The sequence below is a fragment of the Phragmites australis genome, chromosome 7, assembly GCF_958298935.1.
Source record: "Phragmites australis chromosome 7, lpPhrAust1.1, whole genome shotgun sequence".
In the NCBI taxonomy this organism is placed as follows: Eukaryota; Viridiplantae; Streptophyta; class Magnoliopsida; order Poales; family Poaceae; genus Phragmites; species Phragmites australis.
Genome location: NC_084927.1, coordinates 18,623,180 through 18,640,684, shown reverse-complemented (window position 1 = coordinate 18,640,684; position 17,505 = coordinate 18,623,180). Strand labels below are relative to the sequence as shown.

The 17,505-nt window shown below is 39.3% G+C and overlaps 1 pseudogene; it reads right to left on the bottom strand.

The window, feature by feature from the left end:
* Positions 1-11,071: 11,071 nt before the first annotated feature.
* Positions 11,072-16,894, bottom strand: LOC133925437 (splicing factor-like protein 1; annotated as a pseudogene).
* Positions 16,895-17,505: the final 611 nt, after the last annotated feature.

The window sequence follows — 17,505 nt, the reverse complement described above, 5'->3', positions numbered from 1 at the left end:
GTTCTTCAAGTAAAAAGAAGGATTATCGGAGTGGAGAATGTCGTTGACAAAGAATACTACAATCAATTCGACGTGCTACCTCCTTTTGAAGAGGACGTCGACCTAGGTCCCATAGAAGACACCGATGAACTTCCATATATACATAGTGATCATAATGAAGGGCGAATCATTAAGACAAAGTAGCTAAATTGTATTAATTACTATATATAAATTTATTTTAGATGCAATTATACCTCACTTACGTTATGGAAACTTCAATTTGCAGTTTACGGTGGAAGATGTCTTTATTATTGAGTATATTGATTTTTTATTTTTAATTTTTTTAATGAATTAGCAATAGCACAACCACTATCGCTATGTATTACTATTTTTTATTTTTATTGCATTAGCAATAACACTAGGATGCTACTATTTGCATATTACATGATTTACATTAGCTATAATTATGAGCATATTTATTTTCGATTTTTAATGATTTAAAATATTTATCAATGAAATTAAGATATATAGAAAGCCCCAATATAGAAACTGAGGTATGAACATATTTATTTTAATTTTTTATTGAATTAGAAAATTGAATCATGAAATTTAGGTATATAAAAAACTTAATTTTGGTATATAGGAAGTTCAAATTTAAATAATATGTATTAGAATTTTAGGTCAAGAGAATGTTAATAATATAGATAGTACAAACTCAGCCAAAAACACTTGAGTAGCGCAGCGGTTTAATTGTTCGGTTTTACTTGGGGCACGTCATGGGTTCGAGTCTTTGCGCACACGCTCAGCTAAATAGAAAAATTTCCCTTTTGTAAATTCTTGTCTTTATGTGTGTACTTTTTCCCTCTCTTAATTAGAAAATTACATTAGGGGACTCCCCTCCCGTTTCGGTTAAAAAATCAAAATTTTTGCACCCTGCACCTACAGCGAAAGGGGTTTCACTGCCAATGAACATATTCGTCCGACAGTGAAAGTTGTTTCACTGCCGGTAAACTTATTGGGCTGGCAGTGAAAAATATTTCACTGCTGGTGGTCCTATTAAGCCGACAGTGAAGATCCATTTTCACTGTCGTTCGTCATCTTGAGCCACCAGTACAAGTGCTCCCCTATAAAAGTGCTCGACGCCCACACGCTCTCACACTTAGAAATTTTTCCCCTTCCTAGCTTGTGCCCCCGCCTAATTGCCTCCTGACACCGAGGATCCTGCGCTGTCGTGCCATGCGCTGTCGTCGAGGACCACCACTTTGATGCTGAGGAGCTCACCACCTCCTCCTCGGCGCCGAGGAGCCCGTGTTGCCATGCACTGTGCTCTTGTCCACCATCGCCGAGAACCACCACCCTGATGCCAAGGAACCTGCCGCCTCCACCCGATGAGCACCCTAATGATGAGGAGCCCACACTGCCATGCCTTACACCCTAGTCCACCACTACCGTCATCATGGACCACCACCCTAATGTCGAGGTAGGCCTCCTGGTTCCCCCTCCATCTCCTTCTCCCCTTCAATTCCTAAGGTTTAAGCGCAAGTTCGTACTGATTTATGGTCGGCTACTTGTATGTTCAAATGATAAGAACATATGTTTGTGTCCTGGTCCTTTTGTGTGTTAAAATGATAAGAACGGATGATGATTGTGGTCCTTTTATGTATTCAAATAATAAGAATAAATGCTGCTTGTGGTCCCTTTTTGTGTTCAAATGATAAGAACAGATATATTGCCTCGGTCCTTTTGTGTGTTCAAATGATAAGAATAGATGCTGGTTGTGGTCCTTTTATGTTCAAATGGTAAGAACATATGCTGCTTGTGGTCCTTTTGTATGTTCAAATGATAAGAATAGATGCTGCCTCGGTCCTTGCTGGTATGTACTTGTATACCGAGATATATTTCTTGTGTTGTCTCTGCAGTGGGCTACCTATTATAATTTGATCCCTGAATGGTGTGCTGCTACAAGTTCAAAGATTGATTAGCATATCAGACTCTGGATAAGTAAGTTGATTTGTCCTTTTTGTTCCGTCATTACTTGTTTGAATCCTGCTGTTCAGTCTCTATTTCTGTCTCGAAGGGAAATTGCTTGTTCTTTTTAGAATTTGTGCTCTCTGATTTGGTACAGTAGTACTGTCCATGATGATATTGTGTGATTTTTGAGAATTCTGTCCATGTTCTAATAACTAGATGAGAACTTAGTAAATTTTTCAGTTGTTGATGTACTCAATAGAACAGTTAGAGAGAAAGACCTTGATTGTCCTGGGACGAATTGTTATTCGTTTTCTGAGAGCACTTTTATACACCTACTGTCCATTTCTTGCTGTACACATGTCATCGAAAATTCTTGATTACGGATTGCTATCATTTCTTATTATCACATTATTATTTACAACACTTTTACCTTTGCTTTATTAGGTTCACATAATAGTGGAAGAAGGATTTGTCCGAACTGTGGTTAATGTCCTCCGTCTTCTCTATTATGTGTGCCTAATAAGACCATTTGCTATAGTTACTGAGGTCGTATTTCCTTTTTACTCCTGTTACATGTTATATTAAAAATTGCACTGTTTTTATACTTATTTTTCTTTTTTCAAATGATGAAATTGAAGACCATACATATGACTGCAAAGTATGACTGGGATGGTTATTACACATGCATCTTGCACGTCTTTTTACTATCCCAATCGAGCTTGCAGTCGCATATAATTATCTCCATAATCTGATGCTAATGTTGTTTTCATAATTGTTTTACATATTTTTGGTGTTAATGTGGTTTGCAGTATATCATTTTTTGGAGATAATAGATTCAAAGGAGCATGTTACAAATGATACAAGTCCAAACAGGAAACTGTTGCGGCATACAACAGTCAAGTCATCCAGGCCGAGCTAAAATTTGCTACCTTTCAAAATAAGGAGAAGAAATTTGATTTCATATGTGATGTCGTAATTCTAGTTCTTGTTGTAATCATTATTTTACTATGTAAGATGATATGACTTGTAAGGTCAATATGTCACTTGTCAGTACTTTTCTACATATTTGTGCCTATTTTGCTACATAAAATGTGACTTTTTTTATAGGTTCATAAGTAGATGAATGCATCTGTTCTACATATTGTTGTATAGGTTCTCAATAGTTTTTTCGCTTATGCACAGATGCTTGATGCTCCAGAGGGTCACGATAATGAGCAATCCTAGGAGCGGTATCATGTCTGAGGTCCCTCAAAGATGCCTACGAGACGATTTTTTATCACGGATGACTCACCAGTAGGGGAGCCAACTGCACCAGAGAGAGTTCTAGGGCCATACAAGTCAGTCTGTGAGATTGCTTTTAAGGGTCACATACCCATGAGCTACAGATTGTGGACTAAAGAACGAGATGATCCGTTCGTGGTTCCTGATTTGATCAAGAACGACATCTTGTGGCTCAAGATATTAGAGAAGTTCGACTTCCCTGAAGAGATAGATATGGAAGTAGTTAAGCATAAGACACTAATGATCATGAGCCTTTCATTTAAAAATTGAAAGAGCACACTGAACAGAACCTATGTGTAGAAAGGTACAATGCCAGATTTCTGCAAATGACCGCAACTGGAAGATCATTGGCAAGCCTTTGCAGAGTACAAGCTGTCAGAAGAAGCACAGAGGTTGACTGAGGTGAACAAAGCAAACTCGAAGAAGAACCTCTACCCCCACAAAGTCAGCAGTCATGGGTACATGAGGAAAGAATGGCAGTGGCAACAACAGTTTGAACTTTGAGAGAGAGGTGTCACGCCTTAGATGGAGGGCTGGAGCGAACGATCGACATGCTTCCTTCTTGGGAGGGGTGCTTCTTACTCGAATGATGGAAGCTTATGCTTTACGACCTACAAAGACCAGCAAGTGACGCAAATTCTTGCAAAAAAGCTTGTTGAAGCCCATAAGCAGTCTGCACAAGCCTCTTTCAAGCCAGACAGGGATAGCGATGAGCTCACCTTGGCACTGGGAAACAAGGAGCACGGTGGTTGCACACGAGGCGTTTGGGTGATGAGTTGGAAATATGGATTCCTAGGTGACATCGACAGTTACAAGAGTTGAAAGAGATCCCAAGCAGAACGAAATGTAGAATGAGAAGCACAACAAGCTAGGATGATTGAAATGATCGAATAAGTACTACAAAAGGAGATGGAACTTACAGAGAAAAAGATAACACAAGTAGTACAGCAAGCCCTCATGCATGAACAGGGTGCCATTGAGTGAACAGGAACGACTGGCAGCGTCTCCTAATTTTGCGAGCTCTAGCCCCGGTGGTCGTCGGAGTAGCTATGCGTCCACGGGAGTTCCGAGAGCTGACCCTACCACTTATCCCATGGACCTCATCACAGCACAGACACTGTGTTAACTACACATTGGTGCTAGGAATATTACCATCAACGTGGCTTCTGGCATGGCTTATCCTTGTGGCTCCCATGAACATTTGCACGGACGTCCAATACTGGAGGGCTACGCCATGGTTCAAGTAGACAAGGTAGTTGATCAGTACCGTCATGTTGAGGTGGACTACCCCACAGAGGAGGAGGTAAACACTATAGGAGATAACGAGCACACATTCATCGTGTGGAAGAAGGCCTACATAGTGTTTCTACAAGGGACAGCTCCTGAGAACCTCTTCTCTCCATAACACTCCTTACTGCCATTGCCTAGAAGATCTCCCTCTCCTCAGCCATCTCCTAGAAGAACTCCACCTCTCCAACCATCACCTCGAAGAAGTATACCGCTCAAGAAGCCAACCATCAGCTCAAAAAACACGATTAGGTTCCATAGCATCCAAGCAGACAACATCATCTACAAAGTCAGTGCCATCTAAGAGGGTTTTGGAACCCAAGGATGTCTATTCACTCACTGCTGAGGAAACCAAAAAGATTATGGACACCAGTGTAACTAGACATTTCCATCCTCCACCAGCTCTACCGAAGCCTGTTGTGCCTGAAGATACCAAGAAATTTTTCATGAATGTAGCCAAAGCTAAACATATGGGAGCCGCTTCAAGTAAGCCACCGAGTGACTACGAACGTATCAGTAAGAAGCAGGCAAAGAGCAAATCAGGTCCAATCATTCAGGATGCTTTAAGCATTTGGGACTTCCTGGCTTCTTCTAGATTAACAGCAAAAGAACTAGCACGGCTTACTACGGGAGCGGATATTGCAAAGTTGGATGTTACATGGCCGTTTGAGTTGTGCAAACCTTTGGTTAAACCAGATATAGAAAGAAACCTTACAACTCAAATGTGTCGATTACATCAGTGGTACTTAGAGCAGTCCAGATAGAGTTTTCAGACATTCCCCGTAAGATACAAAGATAAATATTTCCTCAACGGGGATGGCTCCTTCTGGGTGTAATTCTTGTATCTGTATGAACTGTACAAGGAAGATGCCCTCAACGTGGCTATAGTAAGAGCATGGACTCTTTAAGTGACTTATGCATATAATTCACATTATATGATCTTGTACCTCGAAATTGCATGGCTAACTTCTCCCTTTCCTAGAATGGAGTTCCGCGCATGCAGACAAGAATTAGATAATAAAGTAGGATTCATTGATCCTGGGCTTGTTAACAAGGAACTTGTAAGGGAGCGTCCAAACTTCACCGATGACTACTTATTGAAGTGTCTGCTTCACCACCAATACAAGAAATTTGTACTCTTACCTTATAGCTTTGAGTACGTGTTTGCGTGCCAGGGCATTATGCTTTTATGGGCAACTCGATTCTAGTACTAATTTACTATACTGACATAGTATTGCTGCAGTTTTCATTGGATCCTCCTTGTCATCCACCCAGACTTGAGCAAGATCATTGTCTTGGACTCGCAAAAGAGAGATAAGATGACTTACCAAGACCTCATTGACATGCCAAACACGTAAACTCGATCATTTAATCTTCTCCACAATTAAATCTAAGTTTAATTGGTATTCATATTCACATACAGGGTATACACAAGATACCACAAAAAGAGTGTTATCCACTTTCTATTTAGAAAGTAGTATGATGTAAACACCAACTTTTCGGTATGGAGGGAATATTCATGACTTGCATTTCCTGCTGAATAAAAAGGTTTAATTCATTCCACTAGTGAATTCTTTCCTTTTGAAGTGTATGAGACAACCACCCGATAACAATCTTTGCAGGTTTATGTTCTTACTTTCATACACGCATTCAACGTAGACGAAGACACTGTCAGATACTATGATCTTGAGGTAATGAAATTACATATCGATGCCATCTTTTCAATTTCTATATGTGCTGAAGGACTAATTCTTTCTATTCTTCAAATGCAGCGCTCCAAACTACGCACAGGTGTGTTACAAACTATAGAAATACACGCTCTTCAAGAACAGATCATCGGATTGTTCCTAGAACATGTTATCAATCCAAACAGAGAGTTTCATGAACCGACCATGCCGTTGACGTGGATCAAATTTTCAAATGACATCATACCTTCTAGTAGAGAGTATGTGACAAGGAAGAAATCTACCAGGAGGTTAGACTGCTTATATATCACCAAATGACACCATATTAATGAATGACATTAATTACTATGTATTAATGAAGGACATGAATTACTATATATTAATAATATGTCTTTATTATTGATTTACATTAAATATGTCCTATTGTATGCATGTATTGAGAGGGAGAGAGAGACGGAGAGATCGAGGAGAGAGAGAGAGGGAGGATAGAGAGGAGAGAGATAGAGATATTGAGAGGGAGAGAGACGGAGGGAGGAGAGAAACATGAAGGAAAGAGAGGAGTGGGAGGAGAGGCAAAATACTGCCAGTTGAAAGCTTCAGCCGGTAATGATACTTTAGACATCACTGCCGCCCGAAACCACCAGTCGACAATGATACCACAGGCATCATTACCGGCTGGTGGTTTTAACCGACAGTGATAACCCCTTTCACTACTGATCCGCCTGCCCGTTACCCACTGCCGGCTCCAAAACCGGCAGTGAAGGGGATTTTGGAGCCGACAATGATGTATTGTTCTGTAGTAGTGTAACTGACCTGATACCTAACTGTTTTATGTTTAGCCCCCAGTCAAAGACTTAGTAATTATAATCTTTTTTACCTCTTAATAACATAAATAACTTATGTTGTATATTAAATAATTGGCTAACTCGCAGTACTCCCTCTAGTCTGAAATAATTATCGTTTTGGACATCATCATGGTCTCCAAAACACAAGTTTGACTACTACTTTTTTTTAATATATTGATAAAATATAGCAAAAGTATACTATTATGAAAGTATTTTTCAAGAAAAATTTGCCTGTGATATTTTCAAGTATCCAAACTCAATACATAAAAAGTAATTTGTAGCTAAAGTCTGAAATAATTGACTACAGGCAACCTAAAATGATACTTATTTTGGACTGGAGGGAGTACCATCTAAGCAATATGGGAAAGTCATGGCTGCTTCTTTACTCTAGCATGAAAGATTACGTAGAGCAGATAAATCATTGATTATGCAGAACAACATGGTGCGTAGCGTGAAATTCTATCTTTTGTACGCATCCCATACTTGCACCCCTTCATTACATAGTGTTTTTGGATATTTCACCAATGGTCTTAGGTATACATCAATATCGTTCTCAGGTTGCTTCAGCCCTTGGATAAGTAGTGAGATCATCATTTACTTCTGCTTCATAAACAACCAAGGAGGTAGGTTATAAATACTGAGAATAACTGGCCAAGTGATATGCCAGCTACTCATGTTGCCAAAAGGATTCATTCCATCTATACTCAACGCAAACCTTATATTCCTTTGTTTCGCACTGAAGTCTTTGAAGCTCCTGGAAGAATAGGCATGGTATCTTAGCTTTCCATCTTCCTTACGGCCCTCTCAGTGCCAGCACAATAATTTAGCATCTTTTGGATTCGCAAACAAATGCTTCAAATGCGGAATTACAAGTAGATACAACACCAACTTAGCGGGAATTCCGTTCATCACCTCGCCATCATCTGATTGACTCTTACACTTGTATCAAGATTCTTTGCACACTGGATATGAATGCAAGTATGATGAATCTTTATAGTAAAGGATAAAGTCTTTCTACATTCATCCCCGATGGACAAAGAACCTACTTTGCTTCGTATGTGGTTTAGGGCAGCTCATTTCCATTCGGAAGCATATCCAATAGGAGACCTAGCGCCTTTAAACTCTTGTTTAACTAACCATAGCTTGCTTTCAATTTAAGCAGTTCAAGCACGGATGAAAACTTTGTATATTTCGGCTTGAAACCACGAAACAACGGATTTTTAGAGTCCTCAATCAAGCACATGAATTTGTTAAAGCCTCTCTGAGTACTAGAGTTCACATCTGTATCACACAACATCTGATCTAACCTATCATCATCGTCTGCACCACCATAATCATCACATACACCAAATTCCTCATTATCTTCTCTTCTTTCATCGACTTCAAGTTCTATGATGATACCAATGTCTTCATGTAATAAATTATGCTCTTCACTATAATTGGTCCAACATGTATAGTTCGTTTTAAAGCCCCTAATAATCAAGTGTGTTTGAATCCGTAGGACTGTGTTTTCTCTAAGAAATGATCTTTCATTTCTACAATCACAACAAGTACAATATATAAATTCAACACCCTTCTTCAACCAATCCTCCTCGGCAGCTCTAAGAAAAGTTATCACACCACCAAGATAATGTTGGTTCATACGAGTATAGTACAACCAACCATGATCCATCTAAATATATATAGAGTAAATTAATATCAAATTAACCTAATAAAAAAGAACAACCTAGCTTTTTGTCGAGAAAATGAGCTACCATGCATGCATTAACCATAGAAATGTGAATTAATTAAAAAATAATTAATGATTATCATTACATTACATTACATATATGTATACCTAAAAATAAATTAAAAATTTATCATTAAATAATATTTATTGATAATTTTATATTTGTATACCAAAATTCATATAATAAAAAGCCTACGTAAATTTATCTACAACACTAGATTAAAGCTAGCCATTTATGGTAATACATAATTAAACATAGATATATATTTTAAGCATCATACCTAGAGCAATTAATTCTAGATCATCATGGAAAAAATTTAGATCTAGATCTAGATCTAAATATAGTAGACCTAGAGGTCTTATGACCAAATTAGAATACAAATATATAACTTCTAAACCAAATCTAGATCATCTAATACCTAGAACAATTCTATATCCTCATGAAAAGAATCTTGATCTCTAAATCTAGCTAGCTCTCCAAACCAAATTAGAATACAAACCTAAATCATCGAAACCAAATTAGAACATAACGCTCATAGAGTAACAAATGCAAATGAATCTTGAAGTTTTCATTGAAATATAGCAGTAGTTTGGTCAAAATCATCTACCTCTTCTCCAAATAGCACAAGCTCGAGCATGCGAGGTGGGAGGCGATATAGCCACTTTACAGACGGTTCCAAACTAGAGCCGTCTATGCGCTAATAGTGCAGACGGCTCTTGTTTGGAACCGTCTGTACTAATATCAATAGTACAGACGGCTCTTCTATATTGATAGTACATATGGTTTCTATTAGGATCCGTCTGTACTGAAGCGTCCCACTAAGTTGGTAATGTTCCTCGTTATTTTCTCGTATAGATATAGTTTGGAGCCTTCTGTGGTAACTTTTGCACAGATGTCTCTATCAAACAGTCTGTACAAAGATGTCCCACTAAATAGATTATGTAGTAGTGTTAAAGTTATAGCATCCAACAAAGGGGCACAAGCTTTTTTGGTATCCAGATGGAGACATTGCTAGCACTTACCAAATCAAAGGGAAGAAAAAGCAAAATATAAACAATGAAGTGAGACTAAAGTTTATAAGGGGTCACCAAACAACAAGGCACTAAAATGACATTCTCAAATAATGACGAGGATAGATATCATAACACAAGCATTAGTAAAAGGTTCCTTCTAATAGTTCCAGAAGATGGAGATAAAGCAAATATTTCGATGCCTTCTGAGCCACAGAGCCAGAAATGCTTCATGCCCTGCATAAGCATGCAACATCTGCAATGGTCACAACGGCACATAGCAAGGTTAAGATCATAAGATGTGAGTCCCAAACTTCCAACAAGAAATGATATAAGCTCCAAGCTAGAAACATCGATCTAGCCTGCCAAAAGAGTTGAAAGAAAATCAAAAGGGTTAGGTCAAGTAAGTAATCTCAGTGTTGCACATGAAAATGAGAGGAAAAAACATATACAGAAAGTACACACCAGATGATCTACTGAGGAAAAAAAAGAATTCTGTACAAACCACACTGTACAAAAAGTAATCAAAGTACATGAAACACAGAAAATAACCACCCAATGCTACTTGCCCAATCAACATAAAAGGGGAAGAGATCCAGGCGCTGATAAAAAACTGAAAATGTCGATCATGTTCTATGAGAACTAAATGATATTTCTCTTAGTTTTAAGAGTTTCATGATTCCACCCACTTCCTTACCATCCTAAACAAATAATGGCTGTGTTATTTCTAGCCTCAGTAAAAAAGAGCATAAGAAATAAGTATCCTCAATGAGAGGATATATGAAAATTGGCATTGGGTACGACATGGTTTGGTAATGGTAAATAGCAACATCCCAAACCAAGCATGAAAGCATCGTCCAAAAAGAAAATAAAAGAATAGAACTCTAACACAACTTCACTGCACAGACTGCACTTGTTACTAACTCCAAAAAAATTGAAGATCTTTTTTGTAGTATTAATTACATGTTTGGTTAGCATCAAGTTTAGGCTCAGGACAATTTGCAGTGTAAGTACTTTTTTTTCAGGTCAAGCATGCCAAACATTGGATAACATACAACTATTAAGTACCAATTAGCACACCAAGTTCAAATGGTCAAATTTATGCAGTATAGTATATTGGAAAACAGAAATAACTGACATGAGTTCCCTAGGCAAATAAACAGTAAATCATATTCCTCAAGATTATCTTCTAGCCCCCAACTGTACTGCGTGCAATTAATGGGGGAAAAGAAGATCATGAAAGTTACCGTTGCCCTCTTTCGGAAGAATTGCCCTAGCTTGGTTCACATCATTTCACCTGTGGCATAAATTAGACTTGTCATACTCTGCACAGTACCATAGGTAGAAGTAGGCAGGTCGGATGTGGAGGACAAAGGTTGCGTTGGCGGTGCTGCATTGTCGACGTCGGTGGTCGCTCAATGTGCAGTTGCAATGCTCTGAGAGGGATCAACACTAGCTGGTGGTGGCGGCTGGATAGGTATCACTATGGGAAAGTATGGAGTGTAACTATAAGGTGATGGAGGGAACAATGGTGGCACATTCGGTGCTCCCGACGATGCAGATATTGGAGCTGGGACAGGCTGAGTGGGTCAGATATATTGCACCATAACTCGGTAATGTCACACCCGGAGTGTAGTTCTGTGCTCCATCACTTGAGCTGGTGGTGGTGTCACACCCGAAGGGTAGTAATGTGCTCTGAGAGGGATCAACACTAGCTGGTCGTGGCCGTGACGGCGGCTAAATTGGTATCACTGCGGATAAGTATGAAGTTGGAGTGTAACTGTAAGGTGGTGGTGGTGGGTACATTAGTTACACATTTGGTGCTCCAGAGGATGCATGTACTGGAGCTAGGACAGGCTTACTGGGTGCACCAGAACTCGGTGGTGTAACCAGCTTCAATTTATCGTTAGTAACCGATTAAAAACCATGATTACTGAGCTTATCGGACCACAATGAATTTATAATGTGAGTGGTTTTTGAATTTAAATTTAAAATATTCAAAAAATTAAAAAAAAATAAAAAATCCTAAAAAAACTAGAGACAATCCTACACATTCTATGAAAAAGTTCAAAAATAATGTCGTTTGCATCCTATTCTATAGGAAGGAAGTTTAGAAGAAAAAAAAGTTAAAACGTGCAACTCATTTATTAACTCATGTTAAGGAAAACTTTAACATGAAAACACATATTTTTCTTGTGTAGGGCGCATCTTAAAACGATCTTTAAAATTAGTTTCACTTCATTTAGAGTTTCATTAATTTCTCCATAATTTTTACAATATTCACAAGCATAAAGTGAATATGTTAAGAAATAGCACTGTAATTAACTTTTTCATATCTACCATTATTTTTCTACATAAAGCATAGTATAAGTAAACTAATGAAAGTGGTTTCACTAATTTTGGAGGTGTGATGAGTTAGTTATGAATTAATCTAGTTAAAATACATTTATACAATCCTACATGTTATAATAACTATTTCATGAGTTTATGTATTTTTAAAAGACATAGGATCATATAAAGAAGACTAATAAAATTGTTTTCATGATTTTTAGATTAGCAAAGAGTTAACTATGCAGTTAATTATGTTTAGAAAATATGTTTTCTCACATACAATATTCAACTTTTTTATGAATATAAATACTTTCATCATGTAGATCATGTTACAAAGAAACCAACAAAATTTGTTTCACTTGATTTGAAGCTCAAATGAATTAGTTATTGATTTTACAATATTAAGCTATTTTTTGGTTTTTTTTAAAACTTCATTGAAATTTAGAAAATCGTTTCATAAATCGAGAAAACCGAATGGTTATCGAGAAATATGGCCAATGCGAAAAAACCAGTCGATAAATCGTTGAATTCTCTCGGTAACCGGTCCAATTCGAGCGGTTACCGAATGCCGTTACGGTTGATTTTTCCTCTGAATTACAAATTTGATCAAGTAAATTTTAAGTAAATTCTCATTGAATTTTAAGTGGTTTTCGTGATAACCGTAAATTTTCAGTTACCGTCGGGACGTTTTTCTGGGCTCAAACCATATTGTGAACCTGGGTGTAACACCCGGAGGGTAGTTCTGTGCTCCATCACTTGATGGAGCAGTGGCTGGTGGAGGTCTGGAGGGATCAGAGCTGGTGACGGTGGGTACTGCACAACATATGGAGGTGGCGCAGTCTGGCCTGGCGCGGGAGGTGTAGGATTGTACATGCTAGAGCCTGGAGGTGGCGGAGGATATGAAGCATACGGTGGCGATTGCCCCCAAGGCACTGGAGATATGTAGGGTTGCGAGGAGTATCCACCGGAAGCAGGAACTGTAGGAGGATATGATGGCAGTAATGACGCCGCTGGTGGACCAAGCAGCAGCCAGCTGCAGCGCCTTGCCTGCAACTCTAACTGCAATAACTCTTCAAGATGGTAACCATTCATCCTAGCAATCGCTGCATTAGCCTGTGAGACATCTGAATACAGTCCAAATCCGTTCCCTTTGCTCAGCCCACTGTTCCAATCCTTGATCACCTTAGCCATGACAATATCCCCAAATTATGAAAACAGGCACATCAGACCATCATCATCCATTGTAGGTGGCAAGTACCCAATATACAGGTTTGCCTCCTCGTATTCTTCCTTGATCCCGTTTACCCCGGTGGCAGCCGCAGCACCACCAGCAGACAAGGCAGGTTACTCCCACTACCGGCAGCGGCACCATCACTACTACTACCACTTCCAGTAAGAGACAACATCGGACCACTAGATTTTGTCATCGACTCAGGTGCACTCCCACCAAGCTCAGCCTGGTATTTCATCATCCATCCATCTTCCCAATCATGCCCTTGACCGGACAATCAATTGTTGGGTACGGTGTCCACCATCCCCGCAAATCCTGCACTGCACCTCGCTCTTAAACGCCGTCATCTTATTGGGCACGTGTATTGCCGATTAGGGAAAATATTATTGGTAAATAAAGTTTATTGGTGGTCATAGGTAAACCTGATTTCTAAATATATCGGATTTATCACAGATTTACCGGATAAATTCAAACAAAATTTTAAAAAACAAATAAATTCAAATATTACCGGTAAATGTTTTTTATTAGGGTTCAATCTTTTTAAGAATGCAGAGACCTTTATTAGACATGACTTCAAATTAAAATTTAGATTTACAACCTACCGGTCAGTTAGGATTTTAAGAAAGAAGGATTTTAAGAAAGAAAAGGATATCAAGAGAGGAAAGAGAGATTCGAACCTATGAACTTATGGAAATAAGTGATGCATTTATCAATGTGTTAGATGTTAATTTGTGTAGAATTATATAACTACAATATTATATAAATTTTAAATTTCAAATTGATCTGAAATTTTTGTTCGGTTTGTTTTTTTACTGGTACCCACCAATAAAACCAATAAAGCAGGTTTACCACCTATTTTTAGCCGGTAAAGTGAACCATGCCCGATGACCGGGCTCCCCCACATGTCCTACAATACTTATCTTCCCTAATAGTCCCATTGAGCGGTGCAGGCTCCTGCAGTTGCTGCCGCCTGCCACTTATGCTCATTGAGTATACTCATCACTGCGTGAAAAAAGGTCTTTAGTGACAGATGATAATCGGCATTAGTGATGAGTCTCGCACCTGTCGTCTCGAACACGTCACTGATGAGTCGTCATTAATGACAGGTTAAGATCCGTCACTTATACCTATGACTGAACATAAGTGACGGGTCACATATGACTGAACATAAGTGATTGGTTGTAACATTGACCCATCACTTATGACTTATGAATATTTTTCGTATTTTTGGATAAAATAAATAAAAATATATATTTTTTCACCTGAGCCATTTCAACGCAGGGGCCCATCGCATATGCCCAATAGGCCACACCATTTTTTAAACTGTTTTTTAGTCTACATTTTGTGGGTCTCAAACCCGCGACCCCCCTCGCACGTGTAGCTCCCTTACTGCCTCATCTATCACGTAGTTGTGATAGAAACCGGATATTTTATCTTTTTAACCTTATTTACTAAAGGTCATAGGTGACGGGTCATAACCGGAATCCGTCACTTATGACTGATTAGTGATGGGTCAGAACCATGACCCTTCACTAATGACTAAATATTAGTAATGGGTCGTAATTTTGACCTTCACTAATGATTGATTTTGCCAAATTTTATTAGGGGTTATAATTTACATATAAAAATTTCCGTCATCCAAATTTATACAAATATTTTATGAATTTCTTAATATCTCATCCAAACAATCACAATTTGATAGGTAACTCGTAGTGCCTTCGGTAAAACGGGTAAAAGTTTTGCATACGAACTCCGATTTCAACATTTTTTTGAGTCTATGAACATCTACAGAAAAAAATTGCATTCATTTTTGCCCTACTTTGTCATGTTCGGCAATTTTTTAGGCCAAATTTGACCTGAAAGATTCAGTTATCATCCCCTAAAGTTTCCGCACTATTTTCAGAACCCCCGTTTGTATCCATAGCCGCCACCCCTTACATTAAACTGGAGCAAAAATATAAAATAGTTAGTGTTCTAGTGCTGCTGAGGTGAGAAAAAATAAGAGAAAAATAAAAGAAAAATAAAAAATATTTGTAAATAGTCTATTGCATTCCATCTATTCTAAAATCAAAGACTATGTAAATCCAACTAGTTCGATTTTCTTTCTCCAAATGCCAATCAATTAAAAAGAATAACAATGAATATGGTTGATTGTAAATACTCATGGAATATATCTATTGTAAGAACTCCATTGGACTTGGAGAAAAGAGGAAAAATTTACGCGAAATGGCTTATCTTCATGCTGAGGGCGGCGAGATGTTCATCCATAAGTCTTTGGTGATGTGTCGTAACAGTAATTTGTCACCAATAAAGTTATTGATAACGGGTCATAACAGTGACATGTCACAAATGAAGTTATTGGTGCTGCACGAGAAAAATAAAAGAAAAATGCCGTCATTAGTGACGGGTCATAACTTGACCCGTCACTAATGACTGACCTAGGACGACCCATCGCTGATAGGTTTTGTCATTAGTGATGGGTCACAACTTGACTGGGTTAAGATAACTCGTCACTGTTATAGCTTAACCTATCATTAATGACTGGGTTAAGATAACTCGTCACTGTTGAGTCGTTATTAGTGATTGATCACAACTAAAACCCGTCACTATTATCATCAGCGAAAAGTTATGCTACGACACATCACTAATTTTTTGTTTTCTTTGTCTGTTTTTTACGTAGTGGTGGCTCATCCACCGGTGTGAGCAGCTTCTCCACCATGCCAGTAGCAGCATCCAGAACCTCCTGAGTCTCAGCCTCAACAAGCACGTGAAGGTCCTCATTCTCACTGGGATCCGGCTTGAGGTCCCTCTTCTGCAAAAGCTTCCCTTCTTTCACACTGCCCTTCCCTCGAATGATGATCTTCGCACTAGTTTCCTTCTCCATCCCTTATACATGTTGCCATGAGGGTTGATGATAAGCCCAATAAAGTTACACTCGGGAAACCCCTTCATGAGGATGCAGAGCTTTTTCGGGAGCTTGGGCGGGCAGTAGTCGAAGGGGAGCTTGAACGCGAGGTTGCAGCGGATGAGCTGGGAGATGATCTCCTGCCGCTCGCGGTTGAGGCACTTCCTCGCGCGGTACAAGCGAGTGTTGATGCGGAAACTGAGGTTGTCATAGATAGTCTCAGGAGGCGGGGAGTGCGTGCCCTCAGGGCAGTCATGGGGGGGCTAAACTGGGGAAGGCGTGAGATGCCGAGGAGCCAAAAAACGAGGGCATGCACCTCGGGGTCCACCTCGGTGGAGAAGTCCTTCATGAAGTCCAGGGGCATGATGCCCAGGCGAGGCCCCTCTTCGGCCCACCGTGTTTTGCGCTTCCGTTCCATCCCCCTGTTGTGCCCTTGCAGTTGGAGTTGTTGGTGGCTGAGTCATCATTGGACTGCTCCCAGTAGCTACCATGACGGTGATGGTGATGGGAGGAGTCCCCAGACCAGCCAACGCTGGAGCCATCACCGTTGTGGTGGAACTCAAAGGAGACAGTGCGGGGCGACCCATCCAAGGAGGGCTTGCATGACATGGAGCGAGCTAGGGTTTCGACGGACACCATGGATGTGACAAAGTAGGGGAGAGGTGTCTCGAGTCAACGAAAAGATTGGAAAAAAATTCTGACGTGGATCTCAAAACGATGGACGATTGAGCGCCAGGTCCAAATGAAAAGTTATCTAGCATGCTCATTACTTGACATATATGATTAGCGTTGAATAGATCTCATTCATCGCTTTGAGATCCAAGTTGTAGACCAATGATGGCCATCTAGGTGATGTTATAAGAGGCTTCAGCAACATAATTTGTTTCAAAAAAAAATTGAAGAAGAATTTGGGTTTAGAAAATATAAGGTAATAAGTGTGTGATTGGTTGCATGTATTTAGAGATCTTGGCCTAGTGGATATGTTTGATCTCATAAAAAGTATGTTTGGTTACCCGCATTCACTATTTTAGCCTAACCCGATAGATGCAAATATATGCCTTCAGTCTGGCCTGGTGGATGCAAGCTCCTACATCCGCTTATGTAGGCGGGCCCACTTGTCAGTGTCATAAAATCATCTTTATTCGAGCAACCAATCACAATCTCAACTCTTGCATTCTCTCATGTGACCTCAGATTCTGTCAACCAAATAAAAACTCAGCTCAGTCTATACAGACAAATACAACCAACTA